Source organism: Populus alba, chromosome 10 (genome assembly GCF_005239225.2).
Source record: "Populus alba chromosome 10, ASM523922v2, whole genome shotgun sequence".
Lineage (NCBI taxonomy): Eukaryota > Viridiplantae > Streptophyta > Magnoliopsida > Malpighiales > Salicaceae > Populus > Populus alba.
Window position 1 is genome coordinate 8,220,934 of NC_133293.1, and position 12,690 is coordinate 8,233,623.

Genomic DNA, 12,690 nt, shown 5'->3' on the forward strand with positions numbered 1-12,690 from the left:
TTTAAGGTCAGACAGACAGTCTTTATAGCAATTATAGACATAATCATCAATATTATATTATTCATCTTTAATTACTTATGAAATGCTGGTTATTGTTTTGTTTTGTAGAATTGTATTGGTGCGATTGACGGGACACATATGCGTGCTTCTGTTTCTCATGAAAATTAAGTATCATTTATCGATAAAAAAGATGTGCCAACATAGAATATAATGGCAATATGTAGTTTTAATATGCAATTCACGTTTGTTTGGGCAGGATGAGAAGGTAACGCTTATGATACTCGTATTTTTTTTAGGCTATTGACAATCCAAAAATAAAATTTCCAAAACCTCCTGAAGGTAAATATATGATAATAATTTTAAATATGTTTATTCTGTATTTTTTTATTACATTTGATATAATTTTCTCTATCGTTATTTCAGGTAAATATTATTTGGTTTATGCTGGGTACCCAAACGAGTTTGGATATCTCGATCCATATAAAGGTGAGAGGTATCACTTCTAAGATTTTTGACGTCAAAGGAAACCAACAAGCCAGGAAGAGCGATTTAATCATGCACATTCATCACTCCGCAATGTCATTAAACGTGCATTTGGGGTGTGGAAACAACGATGGAGAATTTTACAGAACATGCCGGCATATCCGTAAAAATCACATGTGCAGATTGTAGTGGCATCAATGGCACTACAGAACTATATAAAAAGGAAGTCACAAGAAGATGTTGCATTTGTAGAATATGATCGCAATCCTCATTTTAGTCCCTGATAATTTTTTAGCAGATGTTGTATCACGTTCTCAAAGTCAGGGTAACCATAGGCCTTCTCAAATGAATTATGTTCGTGATGGAATGGCGGATAGTTTAATGAGATGAATGAGGACAACAATAATGTAACATTCATATTTTTTGATGTATTAAAAGAATTTCCTCACAAATTTACACATGTCCTTCTAGGTAATTTTACCAATAAAAACACTTAACCAAACACATATCAATTCCTCTTTAGACAACTTTAATTTTAACCACAATAGTAACCAAATACATTTACTTAAAAGAACCATACAAAAAAGTGATTTTCAAAAAAGTTTTTTTTACCAACCGCAATCACAAAAGCCAGCATTCTTCCAAACACTACCGAACAACATAGTCACTGTATTTGGGATAAACCACATAAGCCACCACTCTCCCAAACACTCACTAAAACACAGGCTCAACCTTGTCTTATTATAGAAGTGTTTGGAAATATGATAGCGATTACTTTTTAAAATAATTTTCACTCAAAAATACATCAAAATAATATATTTTTTATTTTTAAAAAATCATTTTTGATATCAACACATCAAAAGGATCCAAAAATATATAAAAAAAAAAAAATTCAATTTGTACCTAATCCATGTTTGGAACGCAATATCAAACGGGGCTAAGTTTAAATTAACAGCACCTATATATTAATGCCCATAAACATTTTGTCTCCACTTTAGCTTCTCACAATACATGGTGTACTCTTCTACTTTCTTTCTCATTACTGGTCAAGTTTTTCATTTCCCCCTACTTTAGGTTTACATTATCGCTCCTCTCTTTTCACTGCCCTCCCTCCCTCACTCAAACATAAATGGATCACTCATATTGTCCTTCAATCCTTGATCATTATAACTTCTACATTTTTGTTGGAGGTGCTCTTATGAAATCCATATTGTCTCATGTTCCTTTCTCTCATGTTTAGTTCATGTTTATTAAATATAAAATATTAAATTCAAATTGAATGAGCATGATTTTAGCAGGTGTTAAGCATGGCAACATATTAAATAGTAAATATTTTTTTCTCACTACATCCAGATCATTGAATTAAAAAATTAGTAACATGACCTTTCTTGTTCCTCTCCGAATATGAGAGGATTTGGATCCCTTCTTGTTATGTCCTTGTATTCTCTCGTGACATTCTCATTTCATGGACATGTTTCTTTATGGTCAAATCCTACTTTTGCCTAAGAGAGAGAATGCCTGCTATACACCTAAAGATATTCCTGGGCCACCTAAAAAAGATTGCAAATAAACGAGTCATAGTATCATTTTCTTCATAACTCAAGGGTCAACCTAACTATGTCATCTTGGTAATCCATAACGAGGCTCAAAAAATAAGCAACATCAAAAAAAAGAACCATACCAAGAATCCAACTGCTTGCCTTATGTGTTTAAGTTCATCCCAATAATGCAATTCAAAGTCAATACACAACAATGATTAATATGGAGACAAACTGCAAGGCCCCTTGGAAGGTTCTTAGCCACAAGCACAAAGACAGTGAGGTCTAATGTGAAATTAAATATTCTCACAAAACCATTTTTCTCCTTTGCGTTGAAATATACTTGATGCAGGTAAAGCATGCAATAGTAATTAATCAAGATATGAAATATCACTCAGCTTGCATTTTTTTAACCATATAACAGCCAATATTCCATGTTTAAAATAATAGCAAAACCACACAAAAAGGGACTGTATAGGTCTTAATGGTTAGCGTCCACACTTTTCTTTTCAAAAAAAAATTTTGATTGTAATGACTTAAACAAAACCATTAATTGGTCACACAGCCTTGCTAAGTTTGTTCAAATCCCTTTATATGGCTTTTGAATTGGCATGAAAAAATAGTGGCATCTGATGATACATGCATAATGGAAAAATATGATTGTGGTGAATACAGCAACTAATTGCAGACAGCTTTAGAAGAGTACCTCTTCTTTTGCATGGCCACACCATAATTCTAATTCAGCTAACTCAGCCTTCACATATTCCCCATTACTGAATGTGCAACACTCTCGACGAAGCAGAAAGCTGCAATTATACCAGCAATTGCATTGACAAGTTAATGCAGTAGAATACAACAGCAACACTATCCAAGTATACAGCATTCTACAATGAAATTTGAAAAGGTTAGAGAAGCTATTTACCTATTAAACAGCTGTACATTGATGTATGAAAAAATTTGAATGAATAACTTCTGCGCAAGAATTGGAGGCACCTAAAACATTATTATGCAGAGTTCAGAGCATAAAAAGGACAATAGCATAACTTTGATATTATTGAAAGCAATGATCACATACAAAATTTTCTTTCAATGTACATAGAAGCCCATCAAGACTTTCAACAATGTTGCGCCAGTAATCAACCAGATGATCATGGCTAAATGACCGAGATGATTTTAAAATAGTTCACTTTGATGCCCTTGGTGCCTGAATTTCATTAGCACATTGTTAGTGTTAGAAAATTGTGGTTGCGCGGGGGGGGAGGGGGGATTCCCCAGGATAGCACGTGAAGTTAATCAAGAACTAACAACTTGTAACTTAATCTCTCCAATTACAAGTGCACCCATTGTCATTTTTCTTGGCAGTAAAAATTAAAAAGAACATGCATTCAAGCCAAGGAAAAAACTGGTTCCAAATATGTATTCCAACATCCGAATATATCTTCAAACATTTGCATAAGAATACATCAATGCAACAACATGAAAAGTTTGCAAATCTAATTACAAAAGAAAACCAAAGGGAAAAAGGAAAGGCAAGATAAGCAACAAAAGTAAAATCTCAATAGAGGATGACACTTAATCAAAATCTATGATCAACATAAAAATGGATTTCAATGGTCCATGCAATGAATCATTTCATTCCTGTTAGTTTTTAACAAAACATTACAGCATAAATTATGGAAGATTTTAAATCATTGAAAAAATGCAACGGGCTTGCCCATTTATTGATAGGGAGAGAAAAAACTCATTAAATACATCATGGCAAGATTCATAAATGAAGAATCAAGGTCAGTTTACCTGGACACATGAAGAAAGAAGAGGTGATAAATCCTTTTTTAAATTATCTCGAATTACATCTTCTCCACATATGCTGTCAACTGCTGTTTAAAAAGCTAAGCTGAATACTTAGCCTCGACCAGCTGTATATCTTTACCAATTTTAAGATTGGCTGAAGAAGGCGATGAATGGAAACTCTGAGAAAATATCAGGTCATTTGCATAAGCAGGACATCAAATAAAATTTTGAGAATTAAAGAAGAATACAATTTTGTGAATTAAAGTAGAGTTATGTGTCTTCAAAATGTAGTTACATGATTTAAGATTATTAAATCATTTTTCTGTGAGCACTACTACAAAAGAAATTCCTGGAGGGTATCTGATTACTTTGGCCATCCTTCCAAAAAATGATGTTGGAGGTGGAGGCAAATTTGGATTTGCACCACTGCCTTTTAAAGTCCGTTGAAGTAAGAACAACAACATCGAGGTATTAGATAACCAGTATGCCATATGATTACTGTCATCCTGGTTCTGCAAGCATTACATTAACAACATCAAGCATGTTAGATATCAAATCAAATCACAGAACTCGAAAACAATTCCTTTTTCTTCAGTAACCTGTGCTGTGGTTTGGTTTAGAGGCAGGACAATTTCCAAATAAATCAAGCGTGAAAGGAGAAAATCAAGTTACCTCTATAGCAGAACCAGTCATCTGAATAAGACAATCAAATACTCTAGTTCTTTCTGCTTCAAACAATCTCCAGTGGAAAAGGCATCTGTAAATGGTAAAGGCTCCAACTGGTTTTCCTTTGACTAAACCCAGGATTCTGCTCCACACATCTGATCAGAGCATCTACACTCTCCTACATCACAGGAAAAAAAAATGAACAATCAAGATTACATCAAACCATTTAAACTCCCAAACCAAAAATATATCAGGAAAAAAGAACTGTTTTTCCCACTTTAAGCACGTACATCTAGCCGTTCAATCTGTCATTTCCTCAATCTTTTGTCAGCATCAGTACCAAACATTCTAGCTGGGGTAGGTGGTTCCTGAAGAAGTATGCTCAATCAGGATGATAGATAATACAGGAATATTCAGACAATGGTAAACAAGTCTTAAATAAAATTAAATTATCATTATTTTTTTCACTAACATGATGACCATTTTCTAGATGCTGCAGCAGTTTAAGAGAAGGAAAAGAATTAATAAGTTTCCAAAGGCTAGCATGAGAAAAGTAGTTTAAAAAAAAAACCAAGCACTTTACCAGGGAGGTAATTTCTAAATGTTCCGACATTTTTCTTGAAGATGAACTGAACAACGCTTGGTGCTGCAGAACTTGGTCCTCAGCTTCCAAGTCAGAAAGTTTTTCTTCAAGCCTGAGAAAGGATGTTGTCAATAATTTAAATTCATATAATTAACCCCAAGTTATCAAGGAAAAATCCCTTTATCCTGCTTCCACATTGACTTAAAATGCAATTTAAGTACTTGACTACTATAAATAGAAATCACTGTAGAAACCTCTGCATGGTTGTTTTCAGCTCAATTATCTTTGACTCTGCATCCAATGCCTGCTTCAGTCGCACTTCACTAAGCTTATTTGTCTCTTCATATTTCTTCTCTGTTTCAACAATTTTCTTTTCCATTGAGCTTACCATAGCCTACAAAGAATCATCCACGAAACACCATTCAAGTGACAGTTGAGACATGTTACCTCAAACAGGAAGATTTTTCTTATTTCTCCTTCATTTTTGGATGCTAAATCCTGTCATATTTAAGCAATGCGTATACAGTCATTTGCAAGCCTGTGACAGATCCAAAGTTCATTTAGAAGCAAATAGCAATGTATAAAAGCTTTACCTTGAGCATTTCATTTTCAGCAGTAAGTTTATTCACCAGTTCATTATCAATAACTGGGACTTCCTGTGTGATTGGGAACTGTTCAGCTGCTTCATGACTTTTTTGTAGTTTTTAAGGAAAACATATGTACCTTGTATGTGATATTTAATGACTAAATTGGGCAGAATGTAACAGAAGGGGTGTCAATCAAAACACCATATAGTTCAAGATTTGACATAAGGAAAAAATTAATCCAGGGTGTCAATGAAAATGGCCTATAGTTCAAGGGTGTTTGAACGGTGTAGCCCAACAATTTATAACAGCAGAAATACTGTACAGCTATAAATTCCAAAGAGAGCTCATTATATTAAACAAGATTTCAACACTCATTCATTGCCTAACTGATAGTCATTCCACGCATGCAAAGGCTATAACAATAGTTGTAAATGAATTGCGAAGGTTATAACAATATCTTACAATTATTCATTAACTTAAAAGGAATTAACAAAAATATACCTGATAACCTTCAAGGTTCGCCTTCTCTAGAAGCCTCTTGCAAGCACTAACCTCATCACAGCTATCGAGGAATAAATAATAGAAAATGAAAAAAAAAAAAAATGCAATTCACATTCAAGAAAGAATAAAAAAAAAATACTAGAAGTATGAAACAAATTTAAACGAGAAAATTTTGAAAAGCTACCTGCCATGCAGCACATCTGGTGCCAGAATGGCAAAACAACGGGCGAAATCATCAAATGTTTTTCTTGTGGGATATCCAGCGCAACTAATCCTAATTGCCTCCATCACTCCCTGAAATTGTATAAACAATACATGACAAACATCGTTTTTATCACTGAAGAAATGAAATGACACATGAAATGGCCACGATATTGAATATTACCCACAACGTGGTTGCTGTAAAACATTATTATTCTCAAAGATGGCAGGCTTTAGAACATTATTTGGCTTTACACACCGCATGTAGTGTGGCTCTGTGGCACTCAGTGTTTCAAGCAATGCTTGTAGTTGTTGCGGTAGAGAGATAGAGTTAGAACAGAAATATGTTAAAAATGTTATAACACATTAAACTTATGCACACTAGAACATAGACTGACCTTATACCTAGAACCTATTGATGAGAATTTTGATGATTTGGCAGATTCCTCAGGCAATGGCGGAAACAGGCCTGAAACAAAGGAGCACTTGGACTCGCTCAAGAGAGCTTGATGCTCCGCGACAACATAATCTTTGTTCTTATCCAGAAAAGGTTCAGTTTGGTATGTCACCTACAATCAAAATTCTCCAGGGATGAGTATTTGGTTGTGCTTCACTTTTTAGTAGCTACATGAACAACTAATATTGTGGCACGCTCTCATATGAATCAAAAACCAGAGCATACTTACATCACCAGCATAATGACAAATGGTGAAGTCAATGCGTGCTAACTTAGGCTTGCTAAAACGTTTGTGGTCTTTAAAAGTCTGATAAAGCTTTTCTGCAAATGTTTCATGTGTTAATCTAGGAAACATACTGCAAACAATAAACAAAAGCTAATATGTCACTACAACATCAAAGGAAAATTTCTTGACAAACCAAAATACTCTTTAATGTCTGCATCAATTAAATGGGATGAATGGTTGTTGTCCACTGTTTTCTATAACATACATGCCAAGCTTCGTCATGATGAGCTATGATGCCGCCAGGTTTCTGAAATCATAAGAGTACATATATAAGCATGAAGCTTGTTTTGCTACAAGCCAAAACAGAAAGACCAACTCCCAAACCCTTCACACTGGAAGCATTTGATTGAACTAGCCAATAAAACCATATATATTTTAGATCAGACATTGAATGCAGAAAGGAAACCATTTGGATCTATCAGATCGGAAATCATAAATTGGGTGGGTTGGAAGGTGGGAAGGGGGTTTGAAGAACGAACTTTTTTAAGAAACAAGAATATTCTCAATTCTATTATAAAAACTTGATATAAGTTCCTGGAAAGAACTCACCATCTTCCCTGGTGCACAGTTTACTGTAATATCTTCACCATTAACTTCCACAACTTCCCCATCCATCCATGCTTCCTCAGGATCCTCCACCCAAACAAAAGATCCAACTATTGAACTGCCTTGAGCAGCCTGTGTGGCCTGCCAGTTCATCGGAACATCAACCCGAGTGGGTAAAGCACTAAACTCTCATTTATGAGCATGAAGCAGCATTTAAAAAAAAAAAAATCCACCCAAACACGGAAGGGGCTGGCAGCAAGTATAACTGCTTCTACGAACAGAATCTCATAAACAAAATATTATTCAGCTCAACTGACCATCATCAAGCTACACACTCCATACATTTAAATCAGTTACGAATTCTGGCTACAGCCCTTGACATATCTTACCACATGTTCCAAATCACGAGTTCAAAGATTACTTACCACATGTTCCAACTCATAAGTTCCAAAAATTACTTTCGGTAAGTCAGAATGTTGATTTGATTGTCAGTTTCATGAGTTTCTAGCAATGTCCAAAGAGTTTGGTTGGCCTCTCTGGGCAGGATTATGGGTAGAGTAAGACTCTACTCACGTTATCTACACTCTAGACATTGCACAACACTATATACAATAAAAAAACTAAACTCTTAGTACTTTTAATTATCTATAAAAAGCAACAGATATTTCTAAAACCTTTACAAATTCCCTTCAATAATTCAGCACGAAGCAAGAAGAAATAATTAAACAATATTGTCGAGAAAGGAAATACCATTATTGAGAGAGGAGAAGGGAAATGATTAGAATTAGATCGTAGGCAATGGAAACCCTAGATCCCTCCCTCAGCAAACAATGCCAGTGAAACCATAGACCAATTCTTCAATTGCAACAAAATGCTGTCACGACAAGATCCTAAATATCTTCTATCCAGCCCTGTCCTGTCCTGTCCTGTCCTGAATGAGTTGTAATTCCCCTCTCTCTACGAATGCAGCAACTTCATCGTTTATTGTAAAACAGCAGGGAACTTTTTCGTGGAGGGAAAATAGTTGAAAGGAAGAAGAAGGGGGTTAGGGAGGTCACGTGAAGTGACTATGGATGCTCCCACGCGCATAACACTGCCATGCAGTTGTGTTTTATTTTTTCTAATAATCAGTTTATTTCTTAATCAGAATTAAGCTTTGTCGTAGATTTTAAGGACACGTGTTTTACATGGACTTGATGCCTTTATTAAATTGTGCTCTCGTCACGTTATTTTCTAGTACTCTTCGTCGAGCTCGTTGTGATTGTGGATCGTCATTTTCCCACTCAATTGATGTGTCTGAACTGAAAGAATTAATGTCGAATTAATTCAAACATATCATTGATATATGGCGTTCACTTTAAACTAATGCAAGGACGCAATTAATCCAGACCTTCAACAAAAAAAATTGGAAGTTGCAGCGGATACAGTGTATCGATTAACTTTCAAATATTTTTTATTTAAAAATATATTAAAATAATATTTTTTAAAATTATTTTTTATATCTGAATAATAAAATAATTAAAAAAAATATAAAACAATTTAATTTGCTTTTTTTATAAAATGTTATTTATAACTAATTAAAAACTGTATCTTAGTTATGTGACTGTCGTGTAATTTAAAACCCGGCCCGACAGGTTAATTTAGGCCCCGTTGACCCGGGACTGGAACCGAGTCAGGTTAGGAAAAGAAAAAACCTGGTAGGTTGAACCAGCAAGACCTGATCAAAAACTCAGTTGCAACCCGTTAACTTTTTTTTTTATAAAACAACGTCGTTTTAATTTTAAAAAAAAATTAACCCGATCAAAACCCGAAACCCGGGTTATAGTCCGCGCTGGCCATCAAACCGGATCTAAAAACTATATGTACATGGGTTACGGGTTGGCAGCGACATTTCTAGATTTAGTATGGGTTTGGTTTGACGCGAGTTACCCACATTACAGCTCAATCTAAAAGGTTGAATTTGAAAGCTTGAAAGATGAATTTCCAAAACTCTAAAAGATTTCAAATAATGCAAATGTGATATTTGTCATTGCAATCCAGTTATTTTAAAAAAATGAATTTTTTTTATTTTAAAAATTATTATTATTTTTGTATTTTCAATTATTTTAATTTTTTAATATAAAAAATAATTATTTTTTAAAAATATATATTTTAATATATTTCAAAGAAGATTTTAAAATCTCACTAAATGTGCTAAAGAAACTTAAACGGTTTTTTTTGTTTTTTTGTTTAATCTCTTTGTGTTTTTTTTTTTTGATAATTTTTCTTTGTTGTTTTTTTTTCTTTCTTTTTATGGGATTAGTCCGGGTTTTCAAGGTCAGGATTATGGGTTTTAAAAGTTAATATAAGTTGATTTTGTTTTTTTAGATCATTTTATAAAATTTAATTTATTTTTTATTTTATTATTCAACATTTACTTTTTTAATTGATTTTCGTGTTTTTTTCTCACTTTTTTTTATATAAAATTATCCTGATCTCAAGTTGACTTAGATTTTTTGTATTGCTTTTTTCTTAATTATTTTTTTAGTTTCATCACTAAGCATTTTTTATTGAGAGTTTTGCTCGTTGTTTTTTGTATTTGCCTTCAGTGAGGTTAGTCTCGATCTCATGACCATGATCATGGGTTTTGAAGGTTAATACAAGTTGATTTTGATTTTTTTTTTTAATTTTATTCTTCAACATAAAATTTCTAAAAAATTAATATCCATGCTTCTTTATCTATTTTTTTTTTTCACTTTCCTTTGCATTAGTCTATCCTAATCTCATATCCATGGTTGTGGGATTAGTGAGTTAACATAAGTTGATCCATGTTCTTTTTTATCTTATGTTTTTTTTTTTTAGTTTTATCATTCAATATTGAGTTATTTGATAGTTGAGTTCCATAATTTTATTCAATTTTTTTTATTATAATAAATAAAATTATTAAACACAATTGAGTGCAAGTTCAATGCGGCGAGATCAAATATCTTAATTTTAATTTATTTAATTATACATGTATATAAGCATTTTAGTTAGTGAGTTAGCATAATTTATTTTTTAAAAAAATATTTTTTATTTTAAAATATTTAAAATAATATTTTTATTTATTTTTAAACTTTTTTTTTTTAAAACAGCACATTAATATATATATATATATATAATAATTTGAATTAAAAAAAAATCAGAATATTAAAAAAAAAAAAACAATTGTACCAGAAAATCAAGCATTATTTAAGTGCCAAAGTTAACTAGAATGGTCCCTACTCGCTTACAATCATGCTTTCCCTTCTTCATTTCTTTGGTAGATGTCAAATTCCAAGCATTGCGCTATTGCAGCAAGTCTCTTTCAGGCAGGGAATCCGAAGAGTGTCACCATAAGTGTATTTTGTACACATACAATTCTGTCAATGGGCAAGGACAAAGATGCCCTAGCTAGCAAGCTAGCTATTTTGGCACCAAAATTATAACCTTTTCTAGGATCTATTTATTTATATTTTTTTTAAAAAATAATTTTTTTATTTTTTTATTAACTTCAATTAATATAATTTTAATGTTTTCAAATTATTTTGATATATTAATATCAAAAATAATTTTTAAAAAATAAAAAAAATTATTAATATATAGTTTAATACAAAAATTTATTTAAAAAATTAACCACAAACTTTAATGCTCGAAAAAGTACTGGAATCGATTGCCAGTGAAGAACATATACGTGATGGAAAGAGAGATGTTGTCTTTTGCAGTGCTCTGATAAGGCTGTTTGTTCAATCGTAAAATCTGTAATAATGCTCTCTCGGTGTTGAAAGCAGTTGCTGCGGCAAGAGCTGATGTCATGTACATGTATTTGTATATACAAACACATAGCTACAAGGTCACAAATTGCGACATGGTGACAGCGATTTAATTTGTTTTCTTGAAAGGAAAAATTGTTTGTTTGGGGAGAAGAATTAATAAGATACAAACGAGTGATATATAGAAAATGAATGCACAAAGTCTTCGTTGAAATATTAGTATATTATTACTGCTGAGAGTTGGGGTAAAAAAAAAACTAAAAAATAGATTAAACAAAAAAATTTTTAAAAATATCAAATTGTGAAAAAAATCGATTAATCTGATAAGAATATTTAAAAAAATGATACGGTTTTGTTTGGTTTTGATTTTATAAACCTGAAATTAAAATACTAAACTGAACCGAAATTAATAAAAAAACTAAACCAAAACCAAACTCATTAGAAATTATATAAAAAAAAAACCCAAAAAAACAATGTAGCTTGTTGTTTTTAATATAAAATAACCGAACCAAATCGAAACCAATCAATTGGTTTCGGTTTTTGTTTCTAAAATAACCAACCAAATCGAAACCAGTTCAACCGAATCGAAACCAGTTGGTTTGAACCTGGTTTTTTTTTTTTTTTTGGTATAATTATTTTTAGGTAAAAACTGAACTGAACGGAAAATGATTACCTCTACGAACTGGTATTGTCGTTAGTGCATTGTCATTAAACTCGACTTATTCGGATGGATATGGAACTCGCTTGACTTGCTCTATAGTCTAAGTTGGGTGTAAAAAAAATCAACTTAAAGCTGGTCTAATTTGACTCGATTAATCTAATTAAAACTTGAGTGGTTTTTTATTTTTTTTAAAAAAAAAACAATGCTTTGACTTTTTAAATTTTTATTAATATAAGTTTAACGATCTACAAAGCTAATGTGAATTGAATATTTTTATATAAGTTAAATTAAAATAAATTATAAAATTTAATTTATAATCTATCTGATATTAAAAAATATAATTTATAAAAATAACATAAAATTTCATATAATTTCAAAATATTAATTATAATGGGTTGCTCAGCACTCCAACGCGGAGCCCGTTCCGAATGCTGTTCTGATCTGAAAGTGGAGTTCTCATGGAAAGAATGAGATGTTGCTCTCCCTCCCGATGTCTTTTCTCGCTTTGCCCCTGGTCCAGGCGGCGACGGGTGCGGGAGGCCTAAGAGAATCTTCTCTTAGGTCCTTTTCTTTTCCAGTGCAACATAGGAAAGATAAACCTTTTCATGCAACTTTCCGGA

At 32.5% G+C, this 12,690-nt stretch overlaps 1 pseudogene; it reads right to left on the reverse strand.

Annotated features, from left to right (window-relative positions):
• Window positions 1-1,776: 1,776 nt before the first annotated feature.
• LOC118048946 (myosin-6-like) lies at window positions 1,777-8,721 on the reverse strand (annotated as a pseudogene).
• Between the last annotated feature and the right edge of the window lie 3,969 nt (window positions 8,722-12,690).